The following is a 17,266-nucleotide window of genomic DNA, read 5'->3' as shown; positions in this document are numbered from 1 at the left end:
GGAACCATGGATATTGGCCTCCCCAGCCTTAAAATATCAGCCCACAGCTGCCCCAAAAATGGCAGCACCGTCTTGCGATGCATGGCTCCCCATCACTGTCCTGGTATGTGGCTCCCCCAGTCGCTGTCCTGGTATGTGGCTCCCCCATTTTGTCCTGGTATGCGTTGCTCCCCTGTCCTGTCCAGGTATGTGTGGCTCCCCCATCCTGTCCTGGTATATGTGGCTCCCTCATTCTGTCCTGCTATGTGTGGCTCCCCCCATCCTGTCCTGTATGTGTGGCTCCTCCTGTTGTATGCATTGATCCCCCAGTCCCGCATTGCTCACCCCCCGTCCCATTGCTTTATGCATGGCTCACCCCCCATCCTGTCCTGGTATGCGTGGCTCTCCCTGTTGTATGCATGGCTCCCCCAATTCAGCATGACTCACCCCCTGTTTCATCATTGTATGCATGGCTCACACCCCCCATCCTACTCATCCTCCTCGCACCGTCGCTGCATCTCCATGTCCTGGTGCCGCAGCTCTCCAGTGCTAAGCGGTCACGTGGTACCACTCACTAAGGTAATGAATATGCGTTCCATGGCTATGGGAGTGGAGACTCGTACATATTAATTACCTTAATGAGCGGTACCACGTGACCGATGAGCACAGGAAGAGCTGCCGGTGCTGGGACGGAGATGCAGGGACAGAGATGCAGCGACGGAGATGCGGCAACCGCGTGAGGAGGGTGAGTATGATATCTTCCTTTAGCTGGCTCCTGCCGCTGCTCCACCGCACCCCCTCCCCTGCTGGCTTTCTGGACAGTGACTCGTGTATAAGCCTAGGGGGGCATTTTCAGCACAAAAAATGTGCTGAAAATCTTGGCTTATACAGGAGTATATATGGTATACTTCCAAGTGCAGATACAATTTGAAAATGCTTTAATCCCTTCATCTATCACAGTAAATATTTGCTGTAATTGATAAAAGAGCTATTGATGGATTTTGACAGAAAGTCTGTTGTCTACAGAAAAGCTTTACAAATCTATGAAATTCCTCCAACACTAAAGGACTGAAAGTTTTGATTTGCTTTGTGTCTGAATGGAAAATAGTGAATAACGTACTAAATAAATCACAACCATGGTCATATTGATATAATGAGATAAATACAAGCCATGGTCATATTGATATAATGAGATAAATACAAGCAGACTTTAGCAAAGATTTTAAGTTTATTGTTGTTTTTTCAAGGATTAGCATCTTCAGTCAGCTTGCCAAACCCTTTGCTGCCCTGTGCTACTTAGGTATGTTTTATCATAATCATTTACATCAGCAAGATGCAAGAGATCCTTAGGGTAATTTGCATTTTACGTTTCAAAGCAGATAGTAATGATGAGGATGCTGAACTAGGGCTCTCATTTGCGCTGTGCCACTATGTATGTAGTGTCCAATGTCACTGTACCTGGCTTTTATGATAAATTGTCCTCATTATGCCCCACTGCTTTCATGGTTCAAGTTGTAATCAAAATGAGTTTCACTTTTTGCTTACAACAACATAATTGGAAACAAATTTGATCTTTTTAACAGAGCACGCAGGGCTGTGGTGAACTTTCCGTCTTTTGGAGTAAAGCACTTAGACATATTTATACATTAACCACCCATTACGGCAACCAGAGACCTTTGTTATAAGGTATGTTTTGCTTAGCTAAAACATTTCAGCATCACAAACTGCTCCTCAAAGGTTAATGGATTTTGAATTCACGCCAAATGATCCTTTCAAATAACATCTTCTACAGGATGTCAACAATGGTTTTCAGCTTTTTATTTGATACTACTTTACTTTGTCTGCTTTAATTGAAAAAGCAAGATGGCATTGGTATACTTGCCATTTTCATCAAATTGAAAAGATCCCTCTGTCTTAGCTATCATATAGAGGAGAGGTGTCCATACGGAAGATATACGGGAGGGGATAATCTTCTTGGAAGAAACATTGCAGATCAGAAGCCATACAAAGAAACAGCAGGGGCCCGAGGGCTGGTAGATAGTCAGAACTCATGGAAAGGGCTCCTTTCCACTTGCGAGATAAATGTCCATGTCTCGCATGTGAAAACCAAGCTCTGGAGCCGGCACTCCAGAGCGGAGAGTGTGGCTGCATAGCAACACATGCAGCCGCACGCTCCGCTCCCAAGTGCTGGCGCTAGAGCTTGATTTTCACATGCGAGACACGGACGTTTATCTCGCAAGTGGAAAGGAGCCCAAAAGAATATGCCCCAACCCCCAGCTAATGATTACCCACAGTATGGCTCCTATTGTGTGCTGGATATATCTAAATGTATACAGTGCGTGTAATATTGCTCCAGGAAGCAGCATGCCTAGGAAAAATAATGTGAGTAATTAGCAAAATAATTAGTCATGTGTTCAATATCAGAGAATTACATTCCACATTTTAATATGGAAAAAAGCAGTTGTTCAAAAAACAACTCACTTCAGTTATAGCGTTTTCTTTATCCCCTTAACCCCTTAACGTTCGCCGATGCACCTTTTAACGACAGCAGTTAAGGGTACTTAAACCACAGTGTTGGTGAGTAATGGCGCTGTGGAAAAAGTGTATAGCACCCCCAGAATCAGAATTTCTCCTGGTTCTTGGCTGTCGGGGGTAGCTGAGACCCCAGATAAGATGATTTGGGTCTGTTTTTACTGACCATGGTGTTGCGATTGCCGTTATTAATAGTATAAAGGCGACTGCAAAATAAAAGTGTGATTTTCCATTTAATTTCTCTCTCCTCTGATGTGATCGCTCATCAGAGGAGAGAGAAACAGGGCCCCCTGGTCCCCCGAATACCCCCGGTACCTTTGGTGCCCCTGCCATCCCGGTGTGATGTCCCCTGGGCCACCGAAGTCTTCTTCTGGGAGAAAATGGTGGGCGCATGCACAGTGCGCCCACTGAGATCTGCAGGTCGGCACCCGGCAACAATAGGAAATTTGTCAGATTGCTTCATTTTGATCACTGTGTTAGACCCTATCACAGTGATCAAAATAAATACAAGAAAATAAAACCCCCTTTTATCAACTCCTTAACTAGGGAAAAATAATAAAATAAAAAAATATTTATTTTCATTTTTTCGTTAGGGTTAGAGTTGTGCTAAAGTGAGTTGGGCTAAAGTGAGTTGGGCTAAAGTTACGGTTAGGGTTGGGCTAAAATCAGTTGGGCCAAAGTTAGGGTTAGGGATAGTGTTAGGATTAGCTTTAGGGTTAGTGTTAGCATTAGGGTTAGCGTTAGGGTTAGCATTAGGTTAGTGCTAGCGTTACGGTTAGGGTTAGTGTTAGCTTTAGCGTTAGGGTTAGCATTAGGATTAGTATTAGTATTAGGGTTAGCGTTAGCGTAGGGTTAGAGTTAGGGTTAGCGCTAGGGTTAGCATTAGTGTTAGCGTTAGGATTAGCATTAGCATTAGTGTTAGGTTTAGGGTTAGCTTTAGGGTTAGCATTAGCGTTAGGGTTTGCATTTGGGTTAGGGCTAGGTTTAGGGCTAGGGTTAGGGTTGGGGTTAGGGTTAGGAGTCTGTTAGGTTTACGATTGTGGTTAGGGTTAGGTTAAGAGTTAGGGGTGTGTTGGGGTTAGGGTTGTGGTTATGATTACGGTTAAGGTTGAGATTAGGGTTAGGGGTATCTTGAGGTTAGGTTTGTGGTTAGGGTTATGGTTAGGGTTGGGATTAGGGTTATGGGTGTGTTGAGGTTAGAGTTGTGGTTAGGGTTAAACTTAGGGTTGGGATTAAGGGTAGTGGTGTGTTGGGCTTAGGGTTGGAGATAGATTTAGGGATTTCCACTTTTTAAGTACATCAGGGCATCTGCAAACGCGACATAGCGCCAACATTGATTCCAGTCAATTTTGCGTTCCAGAAAGCGAAACGGTGCTCCCTCCCCTCTGAGCCCTGCCATGCACTTAAACAGTGGTTTAACTCCACATATGGGGTATCAACATACTCAGGACAAATTGCACAACATCTTTCAGGGTCTAATTTCTCCTGTTACCCTTGGGAAAATAAAAATTGGGGGCAAAAAGATCATTTTTGTGGAACATATGATTTTTATATTTGACGGCTCTACGTTATAAACTTCTGTGAAGCACCACACATCTAGATAAGTTCCTTTGGGGGCCTAGTTTCCAAAATGGTGTCACTTGTCAGGTGTTTCCACTTTTTAGGCACATCAGGGGCTCTCCAAACGTGACATGGCGTCCGATCTCAATTCCTGCCAAAACTACGTTGAAAAAGTAAAACGGCGCTCCATCCCTTCCGAGCTCTGCCATGTGCCCAAACAGTTGTTTTTTCCCCCACATACTCAATATCAGCGTATTCAGGAGAAATTGCACAACACCTTTTGTTGTTCATTTTCTCTTTTTTCACTTGTGAAAATAAAAAAATTTGGTTCTGAATTAAAATGCTTGTGAAAAAAGTTAAATGTTCATTTTTTTCCTTTCACATTGCTGCAGTTCCTGTGAAACACATAAAGGGTTAATAAACCTTTTGAATGTGCTTTTGAGCACATTGTGGGGTGCAGTTTTTAGAATGGTGTCACTTTTGGGTATTTTCTGTCATGTACACCCCTCAAAATGACTTCAAATGTGATGTGGTCCCTAAAAAAATGGTGTTGTATAAATGAGAAATCGCTGGTCAACTTTTAACCCTTATAACTTCCTAACAAAAAAAAATTGTTTCCAAAATTGTACTGATGTAAATTAGACATGTGGAAAATGTTAATTATTAAGTATTTTGTGTGACATATCTCTCTGATTTAAAGGCATAAAAATTCAAAGTTTGAAAATTGCAAAATTTTCACCAAATTTCCATTTTTTTCATAAATAAACGCAAGTCATATTGAATAAATTTTATCGCTAAATGAAGTACAATATGTTATGCAAAAACAATCTCAGAATCAGTGGGAATTGTTGGAACATTCCAGAGTTATAACCACATAAAGTGACAGTGGTTAGAATAGTTAAAATTGGCCTGGTCAGTAAGCACCAAATTGGCTCTGTCACTAAAGGGTTAAAGACCAGTCAATATTGTGTTTTTTTGCTTTTGTTCTTCTTTTTCTCTTCTTCCATGAGCCAGAACTATATCTGCATCAATATAGTTGAAGGCTTGTTTTTTTATGGGATGAGTTGCAGTTTTGAATGATACAATAAATTTTACCATTAAATTTCCTGAAAAACTGGGAAAAAATTGCAAGTGGAATGAAATGGTGAAAAAACGCATGTATTTTAGTTTTATTTTTGCGGAGTCCATTGTTTACAGTAGCTCAATTTTTTTTTTACTTTATTTTTCACTTTCATAGGGCTTGAACCTGAAATTATCCCATCACTTATATTGCACACAGAAACACACTTGTTTTGCAGTATACTGTAAAAATTGCAGTCTCCAATGAGTACCACTATGGCAGTGACAGGGACATTCAGCAAGCCCCCGGCTGGCATGGTGTCCTATTGGCGTCCAGTGATCTTGTCGCAAGGGTCGATTGGAGCTGGTGCACATGCGCAGGTAATGATGTAATTTAAATGAAGCTCTCAGAAATTGACAGTGGCAACTAAATGGTAAACAGCAGCCATTGGAGTTTAGATTTGCTAACATAGCTAGGCATTGATCTTGTGTGGAAGAATCTAAGCTCCTAGGCTCCTTACACACAAAGAAAGCATGTGGGCTAATTCTATATGCTGGGTGCAGTTGCTTGTTTCCAGGGGCTCTATAAAACACCAGAATGAAAATATTAACATGCAGCTTCTCTGCCCTAATGTGCAACATGGGCAGCTTTGCCTAGCACATATAATGCTTTACTTAAGGCATTGCCAGGCAGAAAATGAGAATATATATTCAGGAATACACCAGTGATTGTTTGGATCAGCTTGTCCCCTCAAGCTGTAAACTGTGTCTATGATTAACCACAGTGACAGTGGCCACAGATCAGCTCTGATATTGGCATTATAAGTTTAATGTATAATGGCCTATGAAATCTGCCTTGAAAATATTAAAAACAATAATACAATCAAAAAGATATAAGGCAAAAAGAAAAGATAAATCATTAAATTAATGAAATCTAAACATGTTAATACTAAGAAGGAGCACAAAGGAGGTGAGTTATGACCACCATATACATATATATATACACAGGTGCTTCTCGCAAAATTAGAATATCATCAAAAAGTTAATTTATTTCAATACAAAAAATGAAACTCATATATTATATAGAGTCCTTACAAACAGATTGATCTATTTCAAGTGTTTATATGATTATGGCTTACAGCTAGTGTTGAGCGATACCGTCCGATACTTGAAAGTATCGGTATCGGAAAGTATCTAATCCGATACCGATACCCGATACCAATACAAGTCAATGGGACTCAAGTATCGGACGGTATCCCTGATGGTTCCCAGGGTCTGAAGGAGAGGAAACTCTCCTTCAGGCGCTGGGATCCATATCAATGTGTAAAAGAAAGAATTAAAATAAAAAATAGGGATATACTCACCCTCCGACGCAGCCTGGACTTTACCGCCGTAAACGGGAGACGTTGTACCTAAGAATGCGCGCTTGAAGGGCCTTAGATGAGGTCACTGCGCTCTGATTGGTCCGTAGCAGTCGCGTGACCGCTACGCGACCAATCACAAAGCAGTGACGTCTTCTAAGGTATTTCAAGCGCTTGAAAGACCTTAGGTGACGTCACTGCTTTGTGATTGGTCGCGTAGCGGTCACGCGACCGCTACGGACCAATCAGAGCGCAGTGACCTCATCTAAGGCCCTGCAAGCGCGCATTCTTAGGTACAACGGCTCCCGATTACGGCGGTAAAGTCCAGGAGCCGCCGGAGAGGTGAGTATATCCCTATTTTTTATTTTAATTCTTTATTTTACACATTGATATTAATCCCGATACCGATTCCCGATATCACAAAAGTATCGGATCTCGGTATTCGAATTCCGATACCCGCAAGTATCGGCCGATACCCGATACTTGCGGTATCGGAATGCTCAACACTACTTACAGCCAATGAAAACCCAAAAGTCATCTCAGTAAATTTGAATAATTAACAAAATACCTGTAAAGGCTTTCTCAGCACTTGAAAAGGTCCCTTAGTCTGTTTCATTATGCTCCACATTCATGGGGAAGACTGCTGACTTGACAGATGTCCAGAAGGCAGTCACTGACACACTCTACAAGAAAGGTAAGCCACAAAAGGGCATTGCTAAAGAACATGGCTGTTCATAGCCAAGTATATTAATGGAAAGCTGAGTGGGAGGAAAAAGTGTGGTAGAAAAAGGTGCACAAGCAACCAGGATGACCGCAGCATTGAAAGGATTGTTAAGAAAAGGACATTCAAAAATTTGTGGGAGATTCACCAGGAGTGTACTGCTGCTGGAGTCATTGCTTCAAGAGCCACCACACACAGTCATATCCAGGACATGGCCTGCAAGTGTCAGATTCCTTGTGTCAAGCCACTCATGACCAATAGACAACTCCAGAAGCCTTTTGCCTGAGCCAAGGAGAAAACAAAAACGGACTGTTGCTTAGTGGTCCAAGGTGTTGTTTTCAGATGAAAGTAAATTTTACATTTCATTTGGAAATCAAGGTCCCAGAGTCTGGAGGAAGAGTGGAAAGGCACACAATCCTGGCTGCTTCAGGTCTAGTGTGAAGTCTCCACAATCAGTGATGGTTTGGGGAGCTTTGTTATCTGCTGGTGTAGGTCCACTGTGTTTTATCAAGACCAAAGTCTGTGCAGCCGTCTACCAAGAAATTTTAAGGCACTTTATGCTTCCCTTTGCCGACAAGCTTTTAGGAGATGGAAATTTCATTCTCTAGCGGGACTTGGTACCTGTCCACTCTGCCAAAAATACCAATACCTGGTTTACAAACATCAGTATCATTTTACTTGATTGGCCTCGCCTGACCTTAACCCCATAGAGAAACTATGGGGTATTGTCAAGGGGAAGATGAGAGATGACAGATGCCAGACCTAACAATACAGATGAGCTGAAGACTGCTATCAAAGCAACCTGGGCTTCCAAAACAGCTCAGCAGTGCCACAGGCTGATCGCCTCCATGCCACAGCATCGATGCAGTAATTGATGCAAACCAAGTACTGAGTGCTGTGTAAAAAAAAAATCAGAAAATCAATATCTCAGTCAGGACTCTATGTCCACACCAAAACCAATGACAGATGTTAGTATAACAGTTAATGCCATCAATGGATATTGTACAGGTACACCCCCTTATTTTTAGGATATATCAAAACATCAAATCATATTGCTACTCAATGTCATCCAAATGCATCCCTTCATAAGTCAACGCTGGACTATGAGGATAGGGGACTGGCCCGGTGGTGCTGCAGACTATATTGCTTAAATACACCAAATCTGATGAAGCTAAGTAGCCCTTTGTTATCTATTTCACTCCTGATGAACCTCTTAGAATTGGAAGAGGGGAAACGCATTGAGTTATGAAGGGATGACATCTGTCATTGGTTTTGGTGTGGACATAGAATCCTGACTGAGATATTGATTTTCAGATTTTTTTTATCTGTTCTGACGAACACATTCATCTAAAAAATCATGTGGTATCCTATCTGATATTGGTATGAAGTATGATTGAGTATCACAGCCAGGGATCCTCCTATTGATAAGAGTACCCTAAGGGCACCCCTGGGGGATATATACTTTTTTGACACTTTAAAGCACTATAGCACCTTTACCTATTTTTCTGGGCCTCATCTGTCTAATAAGGGTCAGATTAGAGGACAGTCGTCGTGGAGCAGGGGCGCCATTAGCGCACTACAATAGGGTGCTAACCCCTGCTGACAGGAAGGAATAGATAGTCATTAATACAGGTCTGCCAACTTACCTATATTGACTCAAGACACTCTTAGGGTACTGTCTCACAGTGGCACTTTGGTCGCTACGACGGCACGATCCGTGACGCTCCAGCATCACTCCATTATTGCTCCAGCATCGTAGACTGCGGTCACACTTCGCAATGCACGGCGCTGGAGCGATAATTTCATGATGTATTTGCGATGTAGAAGCCATTGGTTACTGTGCGCACATCGTATACAATATCATGCACACCTTTGTTACACGATGCGATCATGCCGCCACAGCGGGACACGACACGAAAGAAAGTTTCAAACGATCTGCTACGACGTACGATTCTCAGCGGGGTCCCTGATAGCAGTAGCGTGTCAGACACAGCGAGATCATAAGTATATTGCTGGAACGTCACGGATCGTGCCGTCGTAGCGACCAAAGTGCCACTGTGAGACGGTACCCTTAGTGGGGCACTGTTTGCATGATTTATTTCTTCATTCCCCACCCCAGCAGGGCCCAGTAGGGGTAGCAGGGAGAGTCGATGAGGAGTTGGGGCGCCAATGTGCAGGTGATAGGGTGCCAACCTCCGCTGGTAGGTAGGGAGTGTATAGTGTAGTGTACGGCCTGGCACCACCCTGGCCTTTCCTATAGTATGCTGTTGTTGTGGTGATGGTTTAAGTAGTGCACATATGTGGTTGTTTTATAGATTGGGTTCATAAAAGTTAATTTTTATCTTTTGAATTTTGGGGATTCTTCTGTGAATTTTTAATTGTAAAATTCCATGAATAAATTCTCTGTACCAGTCCAAATCAAAAAAATATCATCTATGTATCTCCACCACGCAGCTACATAGCTGAAGTGGTGGGATACATAGATGAAACTCTCTTCAAGAGTACTCATAACAATATTTGCATATGGGGGCGCCATGTTAGCGCCCATGGCGACTCCCCGCAATTGCAAATAATAAGTGTCTCCAAACAAAAAATATTTTTTAGTCAATATTAATTCAAGCAATTGTAAGATACATTTTTTAGTTTCTTCAGAATATTGAGTAGTCTTTAGTTTTCTATTAACTGCATCCAAACCTTTACTATGTTCAATAGATGTGTACAAAGATGTCACATCAAATGAAGCTAGTATCACTTCACCCATTATTTCTATTCCACCAATTTGCGTACTCAAACAAAAAGACAGTCCCTTATTCAAAACTGATATTTGATTTTCTGTAAGAGTCTTACTTGAAATATTTACAATTAAGCTTGTTCTTTGCTCCTTGTCGCCATCTGCTTTTCTACTGGTGATTTGTTTTTCCCTCTTTTCTCTTTTTTGCTGTCTCCGATGCTTTTTTCCTCCCCTTTTTCTGCTGTTTTCATTTTTTCTTTCAAGGGATCTGATCCTAAAAAAAAAACAAAGTTAGGTGACAAATTTACATTACTATGTAATTTAGACTCATTTCTCATTGACAAGTAACCAGTAATTGTTTTCATATTTTTCTTTGGACTTGTTAATATCATGGCTAAACATACTTATGGTCTTTTGGTATTTTACAGGTGACGGGAGAGATATGGGGGATTGTCCACCCCCTAAGATCTCTGTGTCCTTGTACTGGTTCGTGATGCCCCACTTAATTAGGGAGGGTATCTCAGACCATCTATTACCTTATATTGGACTTATGTCATGACCATAGTGCCAGCATGATATTGCAGACATTGAGATTTATCTCTTTTTATATGTATAAATAAATATGAGTGCATCTCTATAAAAGAATATGGCGTCTGAACAGCCTTGCACAGATATGGACCGCAATAATGGTCATTAAAATATATCGTAATTTATGCGCAATAACATTAGAAGGAGGCTGGAGGTCGACACTGAATAAAATATAAACACTAGTTTTATTTAACTTTATTTCCGAAAAGTTTTGTGGTAATCCTCTTCTTGGGGAGAGATATACCTTAACCAATATGGCGCCGGTGTTTTCAGAGTGGTTGTGCGCGGACGTGGACCATAATGCTGTGGGTCTCGGTATAGACGTCATTGACATGCGAAGTAACTCCAGGAAGACGCTGGCAACTCAATGCACCCTGAGATATATTTGTGTGTTTTAGTTTTGTTTTCATCAGATTGGGACACCTGATTTATTTTAATTGATTATTTAGTACATTTTGATATCCACGCTGCACTTTATGCGATTCATATATTAATAACACATTTTTGTGTGTTTATTGAAAAAGCACTCATGCACTTTATTGGACTATATATGCACTAGTGGCTAAAAAAATATAAATATTGATAATAATTTATTAATGAAGAACATGTGTATTTGTTATATAAACTGTTAGGAGTCGAGTTCCTGCCGCTGCACAGGCGGAATCTCAAACCATGTCTGCTGCAGTCTCCCATTCTGCATCAGCCGCATGGAGCCTGCTCAGCGGAGATGTCGGTCCCAGCGTCTCACCGAATCTGAAACTGTGCAAAGGGTTACTGCTGCCTCTCCAGGCTCTGCTATTGTACCCTGCACTGGTCTGCAGTGAGCAGGCTTTTCTGGGACTAAGTCCTGCTTGGCACACACTGAGCATGCCCAGGGTAAGAACTCTCAATGGAGATCAAGGGTCACATGCTCAGGTACTGCAGCAACTTCCATTGGTCCTCCAGGAAGGTCCTGTACCTGATCAAGTTCTGTGGCAGTCTTCCATTGGTCCTTCTGGGAAGGTCCTGAAGTTGCTGCAGCTATAAAAGGTTCTCATGACCGCACGGCCATGCGCTACTATCAATTTATGTATGAGTTTAGTGCCAGTGTGGTTGTGTTTGTATGCAGGGTGGCAGACTGGGCGGTGGAGGCACGTGAGATTTAAGACCGCACACAGGATGCCATCCGGGCATCCAAGGAGAGAATGAGGGTTTCTGCTGATACACACCGGCGCCCTGCTCCAACCTTTGCTCCTGGAGACTTAGTGTGGCTCTCTGCCCGTAACATCAGGCTGTGAGTTGAGTCCACTAAGTTTGCACCTAGCTACATTCAAGGTTCTTGAACAGGTCAACCCTGTGGTCTACCATTTGGCCATTCCTCCGCGCCTTGGTATCACCGACACTTTCCACATCTCTCTCTTAAAGCCCGTCCATTTGTCCCGGTTTTCTGAGTCATCTGCCGGGATGAGTTTCAGGTGAATGCTATCGTGGGTGCAAGGTGGTATGTGGCAAGAAATTTTATCTGGTGGACTGGAATGGTCACGGCCCAGAGGACAAAACCTGGGAACCTGTGGAGCACATTCGGGCTCCGCTGCTCATTGCAGCTTTTGAGCATAGCGAGGCTCAAGGAGGGGGGCCCTAGGAGGGGGGGTAATGTTAGGAGTCGAGTTCCCGCCGCTGTACAGGGGGAATCTCGAACCATGTCTGCTGCGGTCTCCTATTCTGCTTCAGCTGCAGTGGAGCCTGCTAAGTGGAGACGTCGGTCCCAGCGTCTCACTGAATCTGATACTGTGCAAAGGGTTACTGCTGCCTCTCCAGGCTCTGCTATTGTACCCTGCACTGGTCTGCGGCGAGCAGGCTTTTCTGGGACTAAGTCCTGCTTGACACACACTGAGCATGCCCAGGGTAAGAACTCTCAATGGAGATCAAGGGTCATATGCTCAGGTACTGCAGCAACTTCCATTGGTCCTCCAGGAAGGTCCTGTACCTGATCAAGTTCTGTGGCAGTCTTTCATTGGTCCCTCTGGGAAGGTCCTGAAGTTGCTGCAGCTATAAAAGGTTCTCATGACCGCACGGCCATGCGCTACTATCAATTTATGTATGAGTTTAGCGCCAGTGTGGTTGTGTTTGTATGCAGTCAGGGACCCGGCTGAAATAAGCCCCTAGAATGCTGGCACCTCCGGCGAGGAGTTTCGTGTGTGTGTATTCAGGGACCTGGCTGAAATAAGCCCCTAGAATGCTGGCACCTCCGGTGAGGAGTTTCATGTGAGTGGATTCAGGGCTGGCGTATAGCCATAGAATTCCGGCTCCACCGGAGAGGAGCTGCGTGTTTGCATTTGACTGCATGACCACTACCTGCTCTACTAAGTAGCCTGTGTTCCTCTTTGAGCTAAACAGGGCACATCGTTCTCTTTGCTAACAGACTCTGTGAAGTAACATAATTTGTCTATACCACTATTTTGTACCGCCATATCTAGCAACAGGTTCTTTCCTGCATGGTGGATCCCGGGTTGCGAACGCACCTACTATTTCTAATAAATATATATTCGGTGCGTTCCGCCAACGCTAACATAAACTCACTTCATTTGTATGTTCATTGCTTGAAAAAGGATACCATATCTGAAATGTTGCCATGCCATTCAGGCATTAACCCCTTCCCGATAGTGTTGAGCGATACCGTCCGATACTTGAAAGTATCGGTATCGGAAAGTATCGGCCGATACCGGCAAAGTATCGGATCCAATCCGATACCGATACCCGATACCAATACAAGTCAATGGGACTCATGTATCGGACGGTATCCCTGATGGTTCCCAGGGTCTGAAGGAGAGGAAACTCTCCTTCAGGCCCTGGGATCCATATTAATGTGTAAAATAAAGAATTAAAATAAAAAATATTGCTATACTCACCTCTCCGACGCAGCCTGCACCTTACCGAGGGAAGCGGCAGCGTTCTTTGTTTAAAATTTGCGCTTTTCTTTCCTTTACGTGAAGTCCCGGCTTGTGATTGGTCGCGTGCCGCCCATGTGGCCGGGACGCAACCAATCACAGCAAGCCGTGACGTAATTTCAGGTCCTTCAGGATTTTATAATTACGTTCCGGCGTTGTGATTGGTTGCGTCGCAGTCACATGGGCGACGCAACCAATCACAGCAAGCCGTGACGTAATTTCAGGTCCTTCAGGATTTTAAAATTACGTCCCGGCTTTGTGATTGGTTGCGTCGCGGTCAACCAATCACAAGCCGGGAGGCTGGACACGCGCGCATTTTAAAATGCGCGCTTGTCCAACCTCCCGTGACGTCCCGGCTTGTGATTGGTTGCTTCGCGGTCAACCAATCACAAGCCGGGAGGCTGGACACGCACGCATTTTAAAATGCGCGCTTGTCCAACCTCCCGTGACGTCCCGGCTTGTGATTGGTTGCTTCGCGGTCAACCAATCACAAGCCGGGAGGCTGGACACGCGCGCATTTTAAAATGCGCGCGTGTCCAGCCTCCTGTGACGTCACGGCTTGTGATTGGTTGCGTCGCCCATGTGACAGCGACGCAACCAATCACAAAGCCGGGACTTCACGTAAGGAAAGAAAAGCGCGAATTTTAAACAAAGAACGCTGCCGCTTCCCTCGGTAAGGTGCAGGCTGCGTCGGAGAGGTGAGTATAGCAATATTTTTTATTTTAATTCTCTCTTTTACACATTTTTACATTAATGTTGTTTCGATACCGATACCACAAAAGTATCGGATCTCGGTATCGGAATTCCGATACAGCAAATATCGGCCGATACCCGATACTTGCGGTATCGGAATGCTCAACACTACTTCCCGACCTTTGGCGCCACGTAGGCGTTATGAAAGTCGGTGCCAATCCGACCCATGACGCCTATGTGGCGTCATGGCGGGAATGCTTCCCTGCGGGTCCGGTGACCGGGGTCATTCAAATGTCACCGTACTCGCAGGTATAGGGGGACCTGTACTTCACCCCACGGGGGTGGCTTTGCCCCCCCGGGTCTACGATCGCTCCTGGCAACCTTTTTTTAACCCCCTCCAGCTCTGATTGGAGCTAGCGTCCTTGTGACGCTAGCTCTCCAATCAGACCTGGAGGGGCGGAGTAAAATATATCTGTCCTCGTTCTCCAGACTCATCCCATTGCTGGAAGCTGGAGAACGAGGACCCTCCCCTCATACCTCCCGCCGATCGCCGCCGATTGCCACCGCTGCCGCTGCTCTGCCGCTGCTCCTGCTGCCTCTGCCGCCGCCTGTGCTCCTGCCGCCGCCGCTGCCGCCTGTGCTCCTGCTGCCGCCGCCAGGTACTCCCCTCTCTGCCATCCACCTCTGCGCTCTGCCCCCCTGATCACCCTCCCCCCGATCTTACCCCCTGCCCCCCTTTTCAACCCCCCCTGCTGCTGCTGCCAGCTCCATCACCCCAGCTCCCCTAGCTCCTGACAGCCCCCGCCTGCCCCCTGGTGATCACCCCCTGCCCCCCTGATCACCCCCTGCCCCCCTGATCACCCCCTGCCCCCCTGATCACCCCCCTGCCACCCTGATCACCCCCTGCTGCTGCCGCAGATTTCATCTGCTCCTGCTGCATTGCCTCAGCCCCCCCGTGCCTGACAGCCCCCTCCTGCCCCTCGGTGTTCACCCACTTCCCCCCTGATCACCCACTGCCCCCCTGATCACCCCCTGCCCCCCTAATCACCCCCGATCACCCCCTGCTGCTGCCGCTGATTCCACCTGCTGTTGCATCACTTCTGCCCCCCGCACCTGACAGCCCCCTCCTATCCCCCGGTGATCACCCCATGCCCCCCTCATCACCCCCTGCCCCCCTAATCACCCCCTGCCCCCCTGATCACCCCTTGACCCCCCTGATCACCCCCCCATCCCCCTGATCACCCCTGCTGCTGCCGCTGATTCCTTTTGCTGCTGCTACTGCATCGCCTCTGCCCCCCGCGCCTGACAGCCCCCTCCTGCCCCCCTGATCAACCCCCGTCCCCCTGATCACCCCCAGTCCCTCTGATCACCCCCCGTCACCCTGATCACCCACCGTCCCTCTGATCACCCCCTGCTGCTGCCGCAGATTCCATCTGCTGCTGCTACTGCATCGCCTCTGCCCCCCCATGCCTGACAGCCCCCTCCTGTCTCCCGGTGTTCACCCACTGCCCCCCTGATCACCCACTGCCCCCCTGATCAACCACTGCCCCCCTGATCACCCCCTGCCCCCTGATCACCCCCTGCCCCCTGATCACCCCCTGCTGCTGCTGCCGCCGATTCCATCTGCTGCTGCATTGCCTCTGCCCCCCGCGTGCCTGACAGCCCCCGTGCACCTGACAGCCCCCTCCTGCAGTGGATAGTTTCACCAAACACTCACACATACACACACGCACACTATAATAAAGGTTTTTTTACACACACCACACACACAATGTCCCGCTCATCCCAGTCATCCCAGTCACAAAGGCTGTACTCAGCTGAGGAGGCATATCCCTTTCTTGCCTCCGAAGCTGATAGTGAGGGAGAGGACCCCACTTTTCTGTATTCCTCCCACTCTTCCTCCTCCAGTGACACGGACTCGCCACCCCCAAGATGTCGCAGGACGAGAAATCGCCCGGAGCCCAGCGGATGAGAGCCGGAGCCCAGGGGAGAAGACACACAGCCAAGGGTAAGTAACCCCCAACCTAGTGCTAGTCACACCCAACCTAGCACTAGTGCCCCCACCTGGACCCCCGTCCCTGAAAATTTTGCTCCACGGATTCCTGATTTCATTCCCCAATCAGGAATCCAATTTGAGACTGCCAACCTCAGGGAAATAGACTTTTTCAAAGTCTTTTTCTCCGAGTCAATTGTCAGTCTCATGGTGGAGCAAACAAATTTGTACGCCCTGCAATTTTTTGCCGAAAACCCAAGTTCATCATTTACTACTTGGAATCCCGTTGACTGATGAAATATTGGGGACTGGTCCTTCACATGGGGATTGTGAAGAAACCAGAAATTCGCCAATACTGGAGTACTGATATTTTATATCAAACTCCAATATATGGCATGGTTATGATTCGCAAACATTTTGAGGCGATTCATAAATTTCTTCATTTTAGGGACAACACTGACATCCTTCCCCGCGATGACCCGAATTTTGACAGACTGTTCAAAATTCGGCCTGTCATCGAACACTTCAGCAACAAGTTTGCTGAAGTGTACATTCCCCAAAGGGAAATTTGTGTGGATGAATCCCTCATCCTCTTCAAAGGGCGGCTTCAGTTCCGTCAGTACCTGCCCAGCAAACGGGCAAGGTACGGGATTAAGCTCTATAAGCTCTGCGAGAGTACCTCAGGGTACACGCTCAGCTTTAGAGTTTATCAAGGAAAGGACAGCAGTATCCAGCCCCCAGAATGTCCACCCGCTCTGGGGGTGAGTGGGAAAATAGTGTGGGATTTGGTCCACCCACTGCTTGATAAAGGTTACCATCTGTACATTGATAACTTTTATACAAGCATCCCACTCTTTCAATCCCTCTCTGGCAGAGCTACCATCGCTTGTGGTACTGTGTGCAGAAACAAGAGGGGTCTCCCTTTGTCGCTAATTGAGCAGGCTCTCCCAAAGGGTGAGAGCCGGGCCCAATGTAGCGGCAACATGCTTGTGGTCAAGTTCAAAGACAAAAGGGATGTCTTTTTCTTGACCACAATCCATGGTCCCGGCACCACGGCCACCACCGTTCGAGGTACCCCAGCACAGGTCCACAAACCGGACTGTGCCCTGGGGTACAACAAAC

At 46.0% G+C, this 17,266-nt stretch overlaps 1 long non-coding RNA gene across 1 annotated transcript in view; it reads right to left on the bottom strand.

Annotated features, from left to right (window-relative positions):
• LOC143810024 (uncharacterized) overlaps window positions 1-17,266 on the bottom strand; it is a 96,086-nt gene that overhangs the window by 13,698 nt on the left and 65,122 nt on the right. Inside the window, exon 2 of the long non-coding RNA XR_013222605.1 lies at window positions 10,060-10,217. This is a non-coding gene — a long non-coding RNA (uncharacterized LOC143810024). The remainder of the gene's footprint in view (window positions 1-10,059; window positions 10,218-17,266) is intronic.

The sequence above is a fragment of the Ranitomeya variabilis genome, chromosome 2, assembly GCF_051348905.1.
Source record: "Ranitomeya variabilis isolate aRanVar5 chromosome 2, aRanVar5.hap1, whole genome shotgun sequence".
NCBI classification, from domain to species: domain Eukaryota; kingdom Metazoa; phylum Chordata; class Amphibia; order Anura; family Dendrobatidae; genus Ranitomeya; species Ranitomeya variabilis.
Note: the sequence above shows the minus strand (reverse complement) of the source record. Positions and strands in the feature narration are given on the sequence as shown.